Source organism: Periplaneta americana, chromosome 4, assembly GCF_040183065.1.
Source record: "Periplaneta americana isolate PAMFEO1 chromosome 4, P.americana_PAMFEO1_priV1, whole genome shotgun sequence".
Lineage (NCBI taxonomy): Eukaryota > Metazoa > Arthropoda > Insecta > Blattodea > Blattidae > Periplaneta > Periplaneta americana.
Genome location: NC_091120.1, coordinates 181,103,205 through 181,120,652, shown reverse-complemented (window position 1 = coordinate 181,120,652; position 17,448 = coordinate 181,103,205). Strand labels below are relative to the sequence as shown.

General features: G+C 36.2%; 1 protein-coding gene and 1 non-coding gene across 2 annotated transcripts in view; one reads left to right on the top strand and one right to left on the bottom strand.

Moving 5' to 3' along the window:
• The window catches only part of LOC138698490 (uncharacterized), a 713,766-nt gene that overhangs the window by 578,837 nt on the left and 117,481 nt on the right, over positions 1-17,448 (top strand). The window lies entirely within an intron of this gene.
• Positions 4,005-4,077, bottom strand: TRNAL-UAG (transfer RNA leucine (anticodon UAG)). Its single transcript has one exon. It is a non-coding gene; the product is annotated as a tRNA-Leu (tRNA).

Here is a 17,448-nt window from a genome sequence, read left to right as displayed (position 1 = left end):
CCTTACAGTTTTCGTTGTGACGACGCGCAGAAAACATTCACCTTTGGTGAATCACGCTCATGTTCAATGATTCTGTGAGGTTTCTGTGTACCCCAAACACGACAGTTGTGCTTGTTAATTTTCCCACTCGTATGGAATGTCGCTTCGTCGCTGAAAATTAAGCGGCTGAATAAGTCATCGTCGTCTGCTACGAGTTTTCTTGCCAGCTACAACAACAGGCAGCAAAGGTGAATGTTGAATAGGACGTGCTGGAGTAAGGGACAGATGTTTCATGACATGGCCACCCAGGTCAACCGATATGACTGCATATGAATTTTTTTCTATGGGTGTACCTAAAGGACCGTGTGTTTGTACCGCCTTTGCCACTTGATTTAGAGGAGCTAAAAACCAGAATTCGAGAAGTTGCCACCACGGTCACAGAGGATATATTGAAAAGGGTATGGGAAGAGTTTGATTATCGTTTGGACATCTGCCGAGTCACTCGTGGTTCACACATTGAATCTCTGTAAGGTGTAAAACGAACTTTGAGAGTTTGACTTTAAACTGATGTGTGTTTGAAAGTGCTATCATTAGTAGTTTTTGTGTAATAAAATATTGAAAGTGTTACCGGACTTTTGGTATGCCCTGTATATATCTTTAGTTGTGAAAATATCTATATGGAATTCTTATGCATTCTACGGTCTCAGTAATAGTGGTGGTGGTGGTGGTAGCCTACATGTTTTAACAAGGCATCTGAAGCTATGACAGGAGTATTATTCAGATGTCAAGATGGTCGATGTGAGCACACGCTGCACAAGCGAAACGAAGAAGCAATATACAGGCACCCCTGCAGCGTGTATCATTGTCGACTAGTGTTGCGTTTTGCGATTTTTATGGAACAAATCTGACAGGCAAAGAATATTGATAAAAATGTGCTCGCTTATGGTGAAAATTCTGCACTACACAGGGTATTCGTAAAATTCCTGTACTCAAAATTTAAAATTTATTACCTAGAATATAATTACGGAAGTATGTTACAGTTTTGTATGCATGTTTTTACATAATATATCTTGAGAGGTTAGTGCAACTTCACAATATTATTTATTTTTTAATTTTTTGAGGGTGAAGATTTGTATAAGCCCTATGCCCATAATATTGCAGATATATTAGTAATTTTCATTGAGTGTGTTTTGGTATCTTTCTCAGTAAGTAGCTAACATTTCAATTCAGTGTGTACTATAGTAAGTTAATAAAGTGTACCTAATCACAGACATGTAGTGAATTTATAAAAAAATATGTTCAATTTCAAAAATTGTTTTAAGATAAAAGATTTACTCTAGAGTAACTATTCTTTTTGTATTTTAAAGCTCAATGTGTATACACACATTACTAAAAAATGAAGATGCTCTGATAAATAACTTAGTGCTATATTATTTTATGACTACTTATTTTTGCCATTATTTTGCATGCGATAACAAGGAACTCACCTCAATATGGACAACGCAACTAAAGGAAAGACATTTTCAGGAAGACTTGAGCGAATATGGACAGAAAGCTATGGATTTTCGTCGTCGGATTCAACACAGTCTAAATGAAAAAAAATGTCTAATATTATCGATTCACTCGCATTCAAAAGTTTAAGGCCCATTCACAATGAAAATTAAACATAACCGTAACATAAACACAGAAGTTTGCGGCCAGGCTACCAAATGGGATCGTTCACAATGATTCACATAAACACTGACATAAACATTACCGTAAGACGTTAACATGAAAGTTCGCAAACTCCAAACTTTCATGCTTATGCTTACGTGATTTGCAAACAGAACACAATCGTGGAGCGCTGAAGTATACGACAGAATATGAGGAAATGGCGTCGTTGTTAGGTTTCCATGGTTACCAAGTATGTTTGCTGTTATGTTTATGTTCCCATCGTGAATGATGGTATGACTTCTTGATTTTACCGTAACGTTTACATTCTTAAGTTAACGCTTACGTTATGTTTAATTTTCATTGTGAATGAGCCTTTATTGTTGCGTGACAAGACTTAACGTGTCGATGAACACTGTGTTATTACCCGGCAAGGCGAATTTCCGACTTGGCCTTTAGTTCAGGGCACTGCAATCGACCAGGTGTCTGATTATATTACGATACGATCACATCACAGCGTTTTTGTCACACACATTTTCCAATGCGGAAGTTCGCTTTGCCGGGTAGTGTATAGTTGACACATTGTTCAGTACAAAACACAAAATATAAACAGCGACAGTAAATTTGCATTGTTTTTCAGACTGTGTGACTACTCTTTTGTAGAGCGAAATGGAAGAGTACAGACACTGATGTCGTCTTTGTGTGCCATAAATTACGTTCTGCCTGAAAAGGATTTCAGATAGCGCTGATGTAGTTTTCAGTTTAAACAATTCTGTCATCTTGTCATTCTGCCTCCCCACCTCCTCCTCCTCCTGCCCCTCACTTTCAACCACCGTCCCTCTATAACGTTAGGACACCGGCTGGGAATATTGAACTATGATAGATGTTTCGAAAGATATGTTAATGTAGAATACGTAGTGTACACGGAAGTGGAGACGCAGATGTGCTCTTACTAATGATCTCATTTTTTGTTTTAGGCATTATCTAAAGTGCTACGTTTAGGCTACAATTTGTGGGAATTCCAGAAATATAAATAAGATGGGAATTATTGTGTTCAAATATAAATCCATCGTATGAACAATTTATGTAGCAGACAACAGACATCAAATAGTACATTATGCAACGAGCCTATAATGGTAGTAATTAAGACGCAAGTATGTTTGTTTATGAAACGAGCGCAAGCGAGTTTCATAATTTTCATACGAGCGTCTTAATTACCATTATAGGCAAGTTTAATACGACTTTTTATGCTCGACCATATTTCTAACTTTAAATTATTCAGAAGTATACATTTTATTTGGATCTGACAGAAGATCGGAAGTGACCTTGTTCATAGCTCTTGAATTGTGAGATGTGCGCAGACGCGAAAGTATTGATTTTTTCCCGAGGAACAATAATGTCATTGACCTTGATGTAATGCGGAGAATGTATAACCTGGAAATTGATTTAGAATTGAAAAATGAGATGACAAATTGAATTTATTTGAATATTATTTACAATTAACGCTAATTATTATAGTAATAGAACATAACCTTCTGCGACAGTATTGGATTTCCGGCCTCCGTGACATTTCCCTAGTTGTCTTTCGATTGCATATCCGAGAATAATCGAAAACCTGAACTTTAATGAATAGGTGTACTTTAATGACATGCATTAAAGGACTGCTACCAGGTGTATAATTACTACATTTCGGTATGGTCGGGCATAAATATTTTTGTACATATTGATTACACAACTTTTAACATTATATCACTTAGCAATATATATACACACACACAGAGTGAGTAAAAAGTATGGAATAATGCTTGTAACTTTCTTATTTCTAATTTTATGAAGAAACTATTTATACAAAAGTTACAGGGTATCAAAGAAATAATATTTTTGAACACAGTTTCAAATACTATGCTTTTCATTTATAAAGGCTATGCCAATGAGACTTTTTTTGTAGTTACTTTCTGGTTTTTCGGTTGGATATATAGAATTTCCATGTCTTTGTCTATGTTGCTGTAGAAGAACATATCACAGCTATAACCATATCACACAACACTTCCATATACGCAGAACACATCATAAACACCAACCACACCTACAGCAACATAGACACAGGCATGAAAATTCTACATATTCAACCAAAAAAACAGAAACAAAACACATTAGAACAATATCAAGTATACAGATACACAAAAACACACCCACAACAAATTCTCAGCGCACAACTGAATTTCAGAACACACACCTATTTGACTCCACACTACACAACACAAACGTATCCCCACTGGGGCGAAGATACCGGAAGACGCAAGAACCACTCAGTTCTGAAGATATCTCCCAAGCCGAAGCTAGTCAACTAAGTAATATTTGAGGAGAAAAATTCGCTCCGGCACCGGGGATCGAACCCGGGTCCTTGGTTCTACGCACAAAGCGCTCTGACCACTGAGCTACGCCGAATTCAATTCACAGCACCGGATCGAACCCTCCTCCTTCAGTGTTTCCCTTTGTGGCCTGACTCCAAATTAGGCATATATGTTGACGTATTTGTCCAACGTCAACTATCCATTATATTAGGAGCGCACTCAGCTGAGTGACTTATTTGGCCGGGATTCCGCAGTTAAGTGCACAGTAATCTGTACAGACATATGCACTGCAGCTATGAGAATATTATAGATTTATTAATTTGTCCTACAGAATAATGTCTGTAATATTGACAATTAATATTTGAGGAGAAAAGTTCCCTCTGACCACTGAGCTACGCCGAATTCAATCCACAGCACTTTTAAAACATGTAGCCTCCCATGCCCCACCCTGTATATGTCATCTAGGTCGTGGTAAAACATTATGTCATAGGAGTTTTGTTGCTGGTCAGGCTCAATCGTGACAAGAGTTCACTTCATTCTAATCAGGCAAGGCTGCAACAGTGCTAATGCATGTTGGTTTCCAGAAAGAGTCCAACTGTAATTCATGTGCCCTTTTATTTTGCGTTTATATTAATATCTTTTTCTTTCCTTTGCAGGTAAATCCGCATTTTCAAGTGTTGCTCTGGGACATTTTTGCCTAAAGGTATGTTCACAGTGATTTGCATTAGCCTATCTGTACTGTAGTTTCATCGTAGTTGTATATCAATCGGCTATTAGACATTATTAGTTTTCTCTAGTCTCGTACACACTATGTCATTTATATCCAGAGTTTTATATAGACTTGTATTTTTCTCATAATTCCCTTTTTAAGCAATTTTTTGTCGCATTGATTTTGTTAGTTTCATCATTGTATTGATATAATCATTTTTTTTCTCAAAATTTCTCCCTTATTAAGCAATTTTTTATTTTATTGATTTTGCTTAGTTTTATCACTTGTATTCATATAATCGTAAATTTTTCTAAAAATTTCCTTTCTAAGCAATTTTTTGTCGCATTGATTTTGTTAGTTTCATCATTGTATTGATATACAGTAAAACCTATATTAAACGATCACTGCTGATTCCATGAAAAATTTGTCTTTCAGAGGGATGGTCTCTCAATAGGGGGAGTTATTTTACACAAATAATGGGTTAAAACATTTCTATGTTATTCAAATAAAAACGTAGAAAATATCGTAATTAATAATAAAAGCTTGAAATCAGAACTTTATTTATTATTTTACGTAATTTTTCCAATTTTCTCCTTTGATTCTCCTTCACAAAATCATACATTGAACTCTAACTTTTTTACATTTCCTTTTTACAATCTCATTTTAAAAAACTATTCTTTAACATGTTAAGAAGTTCATTTCATTTTACCTTTCAAGAAACTGTTAAACAGCGGTGCTTGTCGTACCTCGGAAGCCATTTGCAAGTGGTCATTGTACCTTTTTCGTTGCAACATCCCTTAAAGGATTAAGGACAGAGATGGGCATTCAACGTGAATACGGTATCACGTAACAACGTTGCCAAACATCACTTTAACTTCTAGTACTGTAGGCTACGAATTTCTTGGAATTTATTTAGGCTACAGTAATTTAATAAATACTAAATCGTAAATTTTTAACATACAGTATGACCTTTTAAAAGGGGTAAAATTAAGGAAATGGTTATTCAATCACTGATCGGTGGTCGGGGAGAAAGGTTGTCTCTTAAAAGGGGTGTGATTTACATCGGTTTTATGGATTTTCTTTATAAAATCGGTCTTTGAGAGGAGTGATATCTCAATAAGAGTGGTCTTTCAGACAGATTTTACTGTAATTATAAATTTTTCTCATAATTTCTCCCTTATTAAGTAATTTTTTATCTTATTGATTTTGCTAAGTTTTATCGTTTTATTGATATAACCATAAATTTTTCTCAAAATTTTCTTTTTGAGCAATTTTCTGTTTTATTGATTTTGCTAAATTTTAAATATTGTACTCGTATAATTATAAATTTTACTTTTTTAAACAAATTGTTTAGCTTATTGAATTTTCTGACATATATTTAGTGTATTGATATACTGTAATCATACATTTTCCTCTTGTTAAGATATTTATTTTTAGCTTATTGATTTTGCTAATTTTCATAATTGTACTTCAATGTTAAAATCTAGAAATCATGAACAAACACTCCCAGAGGATTCATTCCAACAGTTTTGTATTAAAACTTGCGTTTAATAGATTGTAAACGTTTCAGGGGTCTATCTTTAATAGAAACTAAAATATTAGCCTACATTTAAAAAAAAAATATGCATTTTTAGCCACAGAGTGCAATGTAATTACTACCTGGTGCCCTCAAGTAACAAAAAAAAACTGAATGCTGGCAAAATTGAATTGAATCGCATCTACCAGTAGAATGAACCTAACAAGATACGCAAAGCAGCACTCAACTGTAGGTCGAATGGAAGGAGGGTTAGAAGACGAGCCAGAAAACCCTAGAAGGATCTGTGAATTCGGAACACGCTAGAGCTATAACCACAGTATAGTATATACAGTTACGAAGCTCAACCACCAGGATCGCTACTATCGTCTCATCACAGACTCTTTCCCCAGGAGACGATAAAATGTATTGTACTTTTGATATCGTATTCTTTTGAAAAAATTAACACCTTCCTTCCACTATTGAAATATGAAATACATAAGGTTTATATATTATTTTCATAAAGTATATATTATATTTTATAAACTCACCTTCCTGGATCTTTCGGAAGAAGGATAACTCTTGACCTCTTTTTCTTACAATATTTATAGTACCACAAACGTCTCCTTGTCCCATATTATTTTTCAAATTATTGTATGTTAGCCATTTACAGTTATTACAACCGATAACGAACATTTCACAGTTTACACAACAAAGCGAAATACGGCACAGTCAATGCCTTTTCCATTAAACCAGGCCGTAATGTATGTTCGGGTTTTTTATTTCAGTGTATGGAGCTCAGTGAAATATTATATTATAACTTTATTGCGTATCATTGCTAAGCTTTATTTAGTGTGATGTGTCCATAAGTTCCGTTCACTTCTTGTTGCATAATATTTTGCAGAAATAATTAAAAAACTGTGTTATTTTAATGTGAAGAGAATTTTGAGGTTCAATAAAAACGAATTTATATTGTGATTTTAATTTAGCACATCTACCTTCCTTAATTGTATATAGAAAATTTACCATACCACTCCTATGAAATTAGTGTACGTACGATTGTGTTACTTCGTCTCTTAGGTAGTAGATAAATACAATAATTCAGTACTCAATTGTAGCACTAAAATACAGACAAGTAGAATGTGACGGGTGTCATACATAACATTATGTTTAATTATAATGTATAATTGCAAATATAGGAATATAAGTTAAATATACTCGTAGTAAACATAACCTATAACTTCCATATGACATAACATACATACAGTATATAGTGGCAGGGCATTGGAGACCACTGAAATTAGACAGAAAGGGACAACTGGTACAGTAAACATAACCTATAATTTCAACATATCTAAATATTCGTGCGGTGCAACTGAAAATTATCGAATCGTGCATAAATGAATGTACAAAAATTTAACAATATTTAATCGAAATAAAGGCAGGTATTACACATACGAACAACGTAATTTTCACACCAAAAATAATATTACACCTTAACTCGCAAGGAAATATGTCTGAAGTGTCTCCTAATCATTGTTTTAAATTTTATTAATGCAGTTACACTACATTTTAGAGAAATATATGTTACTCTTTATGCATTCCAATTAATTTATATGGTTGAAACGCCGCCCTTTCCTGATCGGGTTAAGCGAGTCCCATGGTCTGCCTTATGGCCTGTATTAGATCACGATGACAGTGACACAGTCTATTGTTCCCAGTACACAGCACTCCAAGCGGCTAGCAACTATCGCGAGAAATGCAAAAAATCATCCCAAGCTTCGTGACTGTATATAGAACTTTTAATTGGAGGGAAGAAGGAGAAGATTACAATAGTTATTTTCTCTTTGTGCTTGTGAAAGAAATCCTCTTAAAAGTGCTGGACTCCTGGCAGGTTGATGATACCGATATCTTGACCGGAACTGGTGGCGATGCTGTACAATCACGACTTGCAAGACGCGTCTTGTCTCAGTTTCCTTCCAGTCGTAACCAGTTTCTCGCCGTGTCACGAGAGCTCGAGATTGATACAGCAATGCAGATCGAGTGTGCAACTGGTTTTATCCGGTGCTGCTCCCAGGAGTAAGCAACTCGGCAGGTGTCAGCTTATCGGGACTGCTGGCGATGTCCTTCCCTTTGCTTAACGACGTTCATATACTACACAGATTAAGAGGACACTGGTGAAAAATGTGAAACTTTTATGGATTTTTTCCTCAACTTAAAAATACCATTAGTATAGCCTAATTATGTACTTTCATCCTGCCAAAGGAATTTATTCAATTCCGTTTCTTAGTTGGTTTAAAAAATATTTTTATAATGTCTGTATGGGGGATGGAATGAAAATAGTACTTTAAAAAATTGTCATTGAAGAATTTGAAAATTTAGGGATTTCATTTCCAGTTACAAACACCATTGCTACGTGTACTTTCATATTGCCGAAGGAATTTGTTCAATTCTGCTTCTAAATGTGTTTAAAATATGGTTTTATAATGTCTGTGTAGGCAGTATAACGTAAATAGTACTTTTCTTTACAAGGACATTTTATTTATTTACATTAAAAAACTATTATATACGTAAAACATAACTACAAATTAAGGAATTTATCCCCGTATGAGCAAACAGCAGTGGTCGGAAGTAAACTGACCTGTAGATAAGCAGAAAGAAGAAGACAAAATAAACAAATTAATATAAGCAATAAAATAGCACAGATTACAAAATCAAGAGCGTATATGACAAAGAACAATCACAATTGAAAATATTTATAACCAGTATTCACAAGTATAATAATATAATACTAATATTTAGGAATTAATCATTTAACCCTATGTTCAGTTCCCTTAATAATTTCTTTAATCCGGTTTAAATTTAATCATACTGGGTACTGAGAAATTAATTTGTTTTATTTCTATTTCTCTTGTTTGTTTGTAATTATATTCTTTCTATTTCTCTTGTTTGTTTGTAATTATATTCGTTATTCTGTATATTTAAATTTATTCTGTATATTTATAAAAAAGTTTTAAGCCATAGTTGAAGCCATGTTTCATACCAGCAGCCGTTGAACTTTTGAATTCTGTAAATTAAAATAATATAATTCTTCTCATAGGCTATTATAATTATGCCAATATGTGTTGAAATTTTTCTTGTTCTTATGAAAGTAGTTAATGTATATGTATATATCTGCTCCAATTTGAAAACGTTAAAATCCAAATAAAGATATTTAGTAAGGTATTCAATAGACTTTTTCAGATAAATTTTGATTATTCTCGTTTGTACTAAATGTAACTTTTTTATAATATTTCTGACCTTGTATTTTATAACAAATATTGTCATCCTTATAAAATTTTGCAGGTACATAGACACCATGGCCTAGAAGACTTCAAAGTATCGATTTTGTATAAGTTTGTTTTTGGCATACCTACATGAAAACTGCTGTTTTTCATAACAGATTATCTGTTAGAAAGTTCTTCTTTGCTGTATGCTACGGCAAAAACATTGTTAGATTCATTTTTCCATACGACTACCGCAAAGTTGTCATAGCAACGTATAATTAGACGTACTACGAGGCTCATCCAGAAAGTAAGTTTCCCCATTAAAAAAAAAAAGAACACGCTTTCTGGAAAACATTTATTGGCAACAGGTACAGCAATGTTTCAGCTATTTTTCAACATAGCCACCATCAGAATTGAGACACTTGTCGTATCGTGGGATCAACTTTTGTATCCCTCTGTCGTAGAACTCTGCCGCCTGTGAATGGAACCAGCGTGTGATAGACGTTTTCAGCTCTTCGTCGTTGCCAAAACGCTCACCGGAGGACAGGAATTTCTTGAGGTGCAAGAAAACGTGAAAATCGCTGGGAGCAAGATCAGGACTGTAGGGTGGATGATGAAACAACTGCCAGCCAAATTCCGTCAAAACAGCTGCTGTGCGCCGAACCGTATGTGGACGAGCATTGTCATGGAGGAGCACAACACCTGCAGTAAGCATTCCACGCCTCTTGTTTTGAATGGTACGTCGCAATTTTCGCAGCGTTTCACAGTAATAGTCAGCGTTCACTGTTTCACCTCTTGGAAGGAAGTCAATGAGCAGAATGCCCTTCCTGTCCCAGAACACCGTGCACATCACTTTCCGTACCGACAGCGTCTGTTTGAATTTCGTCCTGACCGGAGATCCACTATGCCCCCAATGCATTGATTGCTGCTAGGTTTCCGGGGTGAAGTGCGAAATCCAAGTCTCATCGCCCGTGACGATCCTGTCGAGGAACTCGTCACCGTCATCGTGATACCGTTGCAGAAATGTCAGTGCTGCTCCTAAACGTTGCATTTTGTGTTCGGGTGTCAGGTTTTTCGGCACCCACCTGGCACACACTTTTTTGAACCGCAGGTGCTTAGTGACAATCTCATGCAACAAGGATCGCGATATCTTGCGGAAAATGGCTGCTCAGCTCCGTAATCGTGAAGCGACGGTTCTCCATGATGCACTGCCGCACCAGCTCAACACGATCATCATTGATGAGGGACGGTCGCCCACTGCGCTCTTCATCATGGACACTTTGACGACCTTCGGAAAACTGCCTACACCAGCGACGCACCATCTGCTTACTCATGATGTTCGGCCCATAGACCTGACAGAGCTGCCGATGAATTTCAATTGGCTTTTTGCATTAAAGAACTTTATCACCGACCGAACCTCGCAGGTGGCGGGAGAAGGAATAAGAGCTTCCATTTTGGACCACTGCTGCCACGCTCCTGGTACCAGGCGGGACCTGTCCGGCTGGCATATGATTGATACATCATAGATCTGTTACGCATGCGCAATTGACACGGCTAATTACGTTTACTTTCAAGGGGAAAAAATTGGGAAACTTACTTTCTGGATGTGCCTCGTATAAAGACAATGTAGTATTAGAAGGCCGTGACTCCTAGCGTACAAAAATCTCAACAGTCCGCGATTAATTAATAAGTTAATTAATTCACATATTATAATTTTTATGTATTTGTGCCAGAAAAATATTGTACGTACTAGTACGAAAGTGTCTTTCGCGCACTCGTTTCGAAATTCCGGACTAGGCTAACGCCTCAATTATTAAGGAAGCAGGAACTAAAGTAAAAAGGCAACAGAGGTGGTTAGTGACAAGGATAGGGATAAATGGAGTAATGTATTAAGAAAAAATCCTGAATTTTCAATTCGCAGTGTATGCGATGTTGTGAATGGGAAGGATGTAGATCTACCTGAACAAATAAGCATTGCAAATATAAATAGTTTAAATACGCACCTATCACGTCAGTGTCGGTTGAAAGGTTTTTTTTCGCTTACATAACGATTTTTTCAGATAAAGAAATGCAGTTTGACACCTGAAAATCTATGTTTTCATGTTCGAGGAAAAGATTGAAAAAGCGAAACGTAGTTGAGCTTTTTTAATTTCCAAGAACATGAAAACAAACATACCGCTCGTGTATCGTACATTATTTTGTGCGAAGATCGTTTATTAGCTGCAATGAAATCTCCATCTTGGTTTCTGTTCAATGACGACAACTTTGGAAAACAAATATATCTATCTTCAACATTGTTCCTATAAAATGTTTTCTGTGTTTACTATACTGCAGCAGGCCGTGATATACGTCTGTCTTTTTTTTCCCCCAGTCTATGATGAGTCTGGAATCTTGTTGATTTTTTCACTGCAACTTTTGTGGTGTTGTAGGGTTTACTTAATTTTTGCAAATATTTAAAAACAATAATTAACAGTGAAATTTAGGTGAAATTGCAGTGGTAAGTTTCCAATTTATAATTATTACTATATTGAACGTCTTTAAAAATAATATGTTAAAAGCCTAAAGCAGTAAAATGAATATGACGCTTAAGCGGTAAGAAGAGGGAAATTGTTATGTGTGTTACGTTGGGAATACTGAATGTGGTATTTCACACTTACCGCGTATTGGTTTTGTGCGGAAAGCAAGCAAATACGCACGATCTCGCACAAAAATTATTGTGATGTATTCCAATGCCAACTATGAACAGGATAGCAGCAGGAGAATGAGAGGATCGAAATAATGTAAAAACATGACAATAATTATACTTTGTGGTCAATAAATAGATTTATTATTGTTAATTAACTTTATTCATTTTATTAATTTAATTTCTCTTACATTCATTTTACTGTTAATGATGGTGATATCGTATTACACAATTTTAGAAGCCTAAAATAGTATTTGATCAAGAAATTAGCCCTTACATATGAGCTACGTTAGTGACTTATCGTGTTTCCCAGACATGATGGTTATAATTATGATGATGAATGGTAGTAATAATAATAATAATAATAATAATAATAATAATAATAATAATAATAATAATAGATAAATTGATAAATCAATAAATAAAGGGAAATAAAGCGACTAATATAGTTCTTAATTGCAGAGCAGACATTTGAATGTATGTAAGTTGTATTTCCGGTGTGCATACTTATTATGAGAGGGGATTGAACCGGGGCCCGCCTCGGCAGATTCCTTCAGTCGCTGGTTGCTATGCAGCGTCGGTGTCTCCCAGCATGGGGCCGCTCTCACAGAGGAGAAAAAGTCTTCCTGGAAAACGACAAGCAGAGAATATTGATCGATAGCGAATCGAATACACTGAACCTCGATGAGAAGAAATCTAGAATGGCGTGAAGGGAAAGTGATGTCAATGTTATAAAACGACGCGGTGGGGGAGGGGGGAGGCCTGGAATGCAGTAAGCCGTAATTTAAACCTTGGGTTCTTCAAGAGATGCAGTTGATAGGAACACTTTCGGGTTGTCATCTCACAAATTTGTAGACTTAGTTTTGTCTTCATTCGTTGGTAATTTTTTTAAAATGAAAAAGTCATGTTCAATGTAAGTGCATCACCAGCTAGGCTACTTGTAAGGACTGAAATTAGAACGAGGAAAATGGACGCCAGTTCATTTAAGAACATTAATGGAATTAATTCATGAATAACCTATAAATATCGAATGCATGTTAGGATCATTAAAACAATCAACCATTTAACGAACCGGCGAACCAACAAACTTATCAATCAACCATCAGTTAATGAACCATATAACTAAGAAACCAACCAATAGTCCAACTGACCATTCGACCAACCAACCAACCAGCCGACGAACCATTCAACCATTGAATCAACCATCCACTCAGCCAACTCAGTCATGCAACCAACGAAGCATTCAGCCAACTAATAAACCATTTATCAACCAATGAACCAACCAGTCCACCAACGAAGATAAGAAACCCATCACCGAACGAACCGTTCAACAAGTGAACGAATCAACGACCCGAACAATGGACGAATCATACTTTCAACCAACGAACTACTCAACCATCTAGAGAACTGTCCAACCATCCAGCCAATGAACTATCGAAACCATCCAGCCAATAGACCAACACATCCAACCAACAAACCAACCTCCAATCAACGAGACAACAATCCAGATAACGAACTGCCCAACCATCCAACCAATGGACCAACATATCCAACCAACAAACCAACCTCAAATCAACGAGACAACAATCCAGATAACGAACTACCCAACCATCCAACCAATAGACGAACACATCCAACCAACAAACCAACCTCCAATCAATGAGACAACAATCCAGATAACGAACTACCCAACCATCCAACCAATGGACCAATATATCCAACCAACAAACCAACCTCCAATCAACGAGACAACAATCCAGATAACGAACTACCCAACCATCCAACCAATGGACCAACATATGCAACCAACAAACCAACCTCCAATCAACGAGACAACAATCCAGATAACGAACTACCAACCATCCAACCAATGGACCAACATATCCAACCAACAAACCAACCTCCAATCAACGAGACAACAATCCAGATAACGAACTACCCAACCATCCAACCAATGGACCAACATATCCAACCAACAAACCAACCTGCAATCAACGAGACAACAATCCAGATAACGAACTATCCAACTATCCAGCCAATGGACCAACATATCCAACCAACAAACCAACCTCCAATCAACGAGACAACAATTCAGATAACGAACTACCCAACCATCCAACCAATGGACCAACATATCCAACCAACAAACTAACCTCCAATCAACGAGACAACAATCCAGATAACGAACTACCCAACCATCCAGCCAATAGACCAACATATCCAACCAACAAACCAACCTCCAATCAACGAGACAACAATCCAGATAACGAACTACCCAACCATCCAACCAATGGACCAACATATCCAACCAACAAACCAACCTCCAATCAACGAGACAATCCAAATAACAACTACCCAACCATCCAACCAATGGACCAACATATCCAACCAACAAACCAACCTCCAATCAACGAGACAACAATCCAGACAACGAACTACCCAACCATCCAACCAATGGACCAACATATCCAACCAACGAACTAACCTCCAATCAACGAGACAACAATCCAGATAACAACTAACCCAACCATCCAACCAATGGACCAACATATCCAACCAACAAACCAACCTGCAATCAACGAAACAACAATCCAGACAACGAACTACCCAACCATCCAACCAATGGACCAACATATCCAACCAACAAACCAACCTGCAATCAACGAAACAACAATCCAGACAACGAACTATCCAGCCAACGGACCATCGATCCTTTCATCCAGCCAAGGGACCAACTTTACAGCCAATGAAACAACCATCCACACAATGAACTATCCAACAAACGAGTCATTCATTCATTCATTCATTCATTCATTCATTCATTCATTCATTCATTCATTCATTCATTCATTCGTCGGACCAACTAACACACCATTTAGCCAACGAACCATCCAACCATCAGAAAAATTATTAAACCAGTAGTTGGCATTTCGCGACTCGCGGGTGAACCCATAACACACAAGCAGGGCGAAAGAGTAAGACATGAACTTCCCACCCCTTAGCCATCACTTGTTCATTCATCGTTAAGCAGTCTTAGCTTCTCCTTTGCTGTGTATTGCAGACTGCGTTTTATTACGACGTAATTTTTGCCGACCACTGCATTAAACCATCCACCCATGTTTTAAGACTTTCCTTGTTAATTGTAAATAACCATCTGTACAGTTCTATATATGAAAAATAAATTGTTCATGTCGAGGATAGCTGCCCCCCAAAAATAAAATAAAATAAAATAAAATAAAATAAAATAAAATAAAAATAAAATTTAAATTTAAAATATAATATTGTTGCTCTACAATGAATTAGGTGCTGTTACCGCTCGGTACCCCTTTTTCAGGGCAGCTATCCTTTTTGGATTCTTCTCTCTCCAAAATGTTTATGTCAATTTAATTATTACTTACATATTGAATATAACAATTTCCTCGGATACAAAATTTGGGGCTTAAATGTTTATTCGAATTGCTTTGTAAAATTCATGTAACCCTATCCATTACAGAAATAGAACAAAAAATATTATACATCTTGATTACACAACTTTTAACACTGTATCACTTAGGAAAATATATATATACACACAAAGGGTGAGTAAAAAGTATGGAACAATGCTTGTAACTTTCTTATTTCTAATTTTATGAAGAAACTATGTTATAGGATATCAAAGAAAGAACATTTCCAACACAGCTGTATACAACCACACAGGCGTATACAAACTCAAATGTAACACCTGCAACAACTTCTACATAGGACAGACAGGCAGTTCATTTCAAACACGTTACAAAGAACACATCACAGCCATAACAAAATTACAAAACACCTCCACATATGCAGAACATATCACAAATGCTAACCACATCTACAAAGACATCAACACAGACATGGAAATACTACACATCCAACCAAAAAGCCAGAAACTAAACACACTAGAACAATATGAAATATACAGACATACAAAAACACACCCCAATGAAATTCTCAAGACACAACTCAATTTCAGAACACACACACTCTTTGACTCCACATTACACCACACGAACACACCCTCACAAGAAACAAAACAAGAGGCGCCAAGACCAACAATGATCAGTTGTGATGACCCATAGGTCGAAACATGTAAACCAGGTACGATAGAATTTAACACAAGAAATTCATATAATACATATTCCGAAAAAATATTAGTTTCTTCAAAAAAATTAATGTCTATATTATAAAAAAGGTCAATTTAAAACTTCTTCGGATAAACATTTTAAGACTTTAAGATATATACTAATTAATTTTCAAAGTTCGCCGCTACAGAAATAAAATAATCCGCACTTTAGTGGTCATTATACGTACATACTATTCCCGTGTTTTGTGACAGGTCGTGCATTGACTCAGTGAGCTGCGGTTGACACTTTTTGTAACACCCTATGTAAACCGTACTATGGAAAATAACTGGACAGGGTTTTTAGTTACTGCAATTGTGCAGTCAGCAGTTGCCCCGCGCTGATCTGCGTGGGTTCTGAGGCTTCTGTCATTTCAGTTAGGAACCTGTGTAACAAGTTACACGTTTCACTGCCTGCCTGCCTGCCTCCCTGCCAATAACTGCTTCTCCCTTCATGCCACGTAATAAATAATCTGCATTTTTGACTCAGTATAGGAAATGGCTGTATATTGTACAGAGACATCATTTTATTTTTACTAACATTTCTAATATTAACCTGGCTATACCTTTGAATTAACGGCTGAGAACCGAAAACACCGTTTGCTGCCCTCTTCCACGACTGGAGTTCGATGATACTGACGTAAAATACAAACAAATCACTTTACTAGGTATAGGTGGGAAGAAAAGTAGTTCATCCATTTACGTAAACTAAGAAAATTCGCGATTTTGAGTTTGATAATTTTCATTTTACTGTATTAACAGTAAGTGCTTTTACTCACGAATTGAATTATTCATTCGAACGTATTCATTATGCAGTGTATATTATACTGTTTACAGCACATTAGCGTACAATATAGAGAATGAAGTTAAATTGAAAAATAATCATAATATGGATATTTAAACACATTTTTGAAAATGGTGGCCGTTCATTCAGATACAGGCTTCAGTTCTTTTGTGCATATTATCGCACTATAGACTATTGTACCTAATCCCAATTACCAGTTTCGTCTTTCATACTTGTAACTCATGTTGAAATAATTCTGTACCTACTCTATAAAAGAGTACCTTACGTACTGTAAATTCAATCTTCACTTCTGCCCGACCCGCACAGATAAAATTACTCAGACATGCTATCTACTGTCCGTTCAAGTAGTTA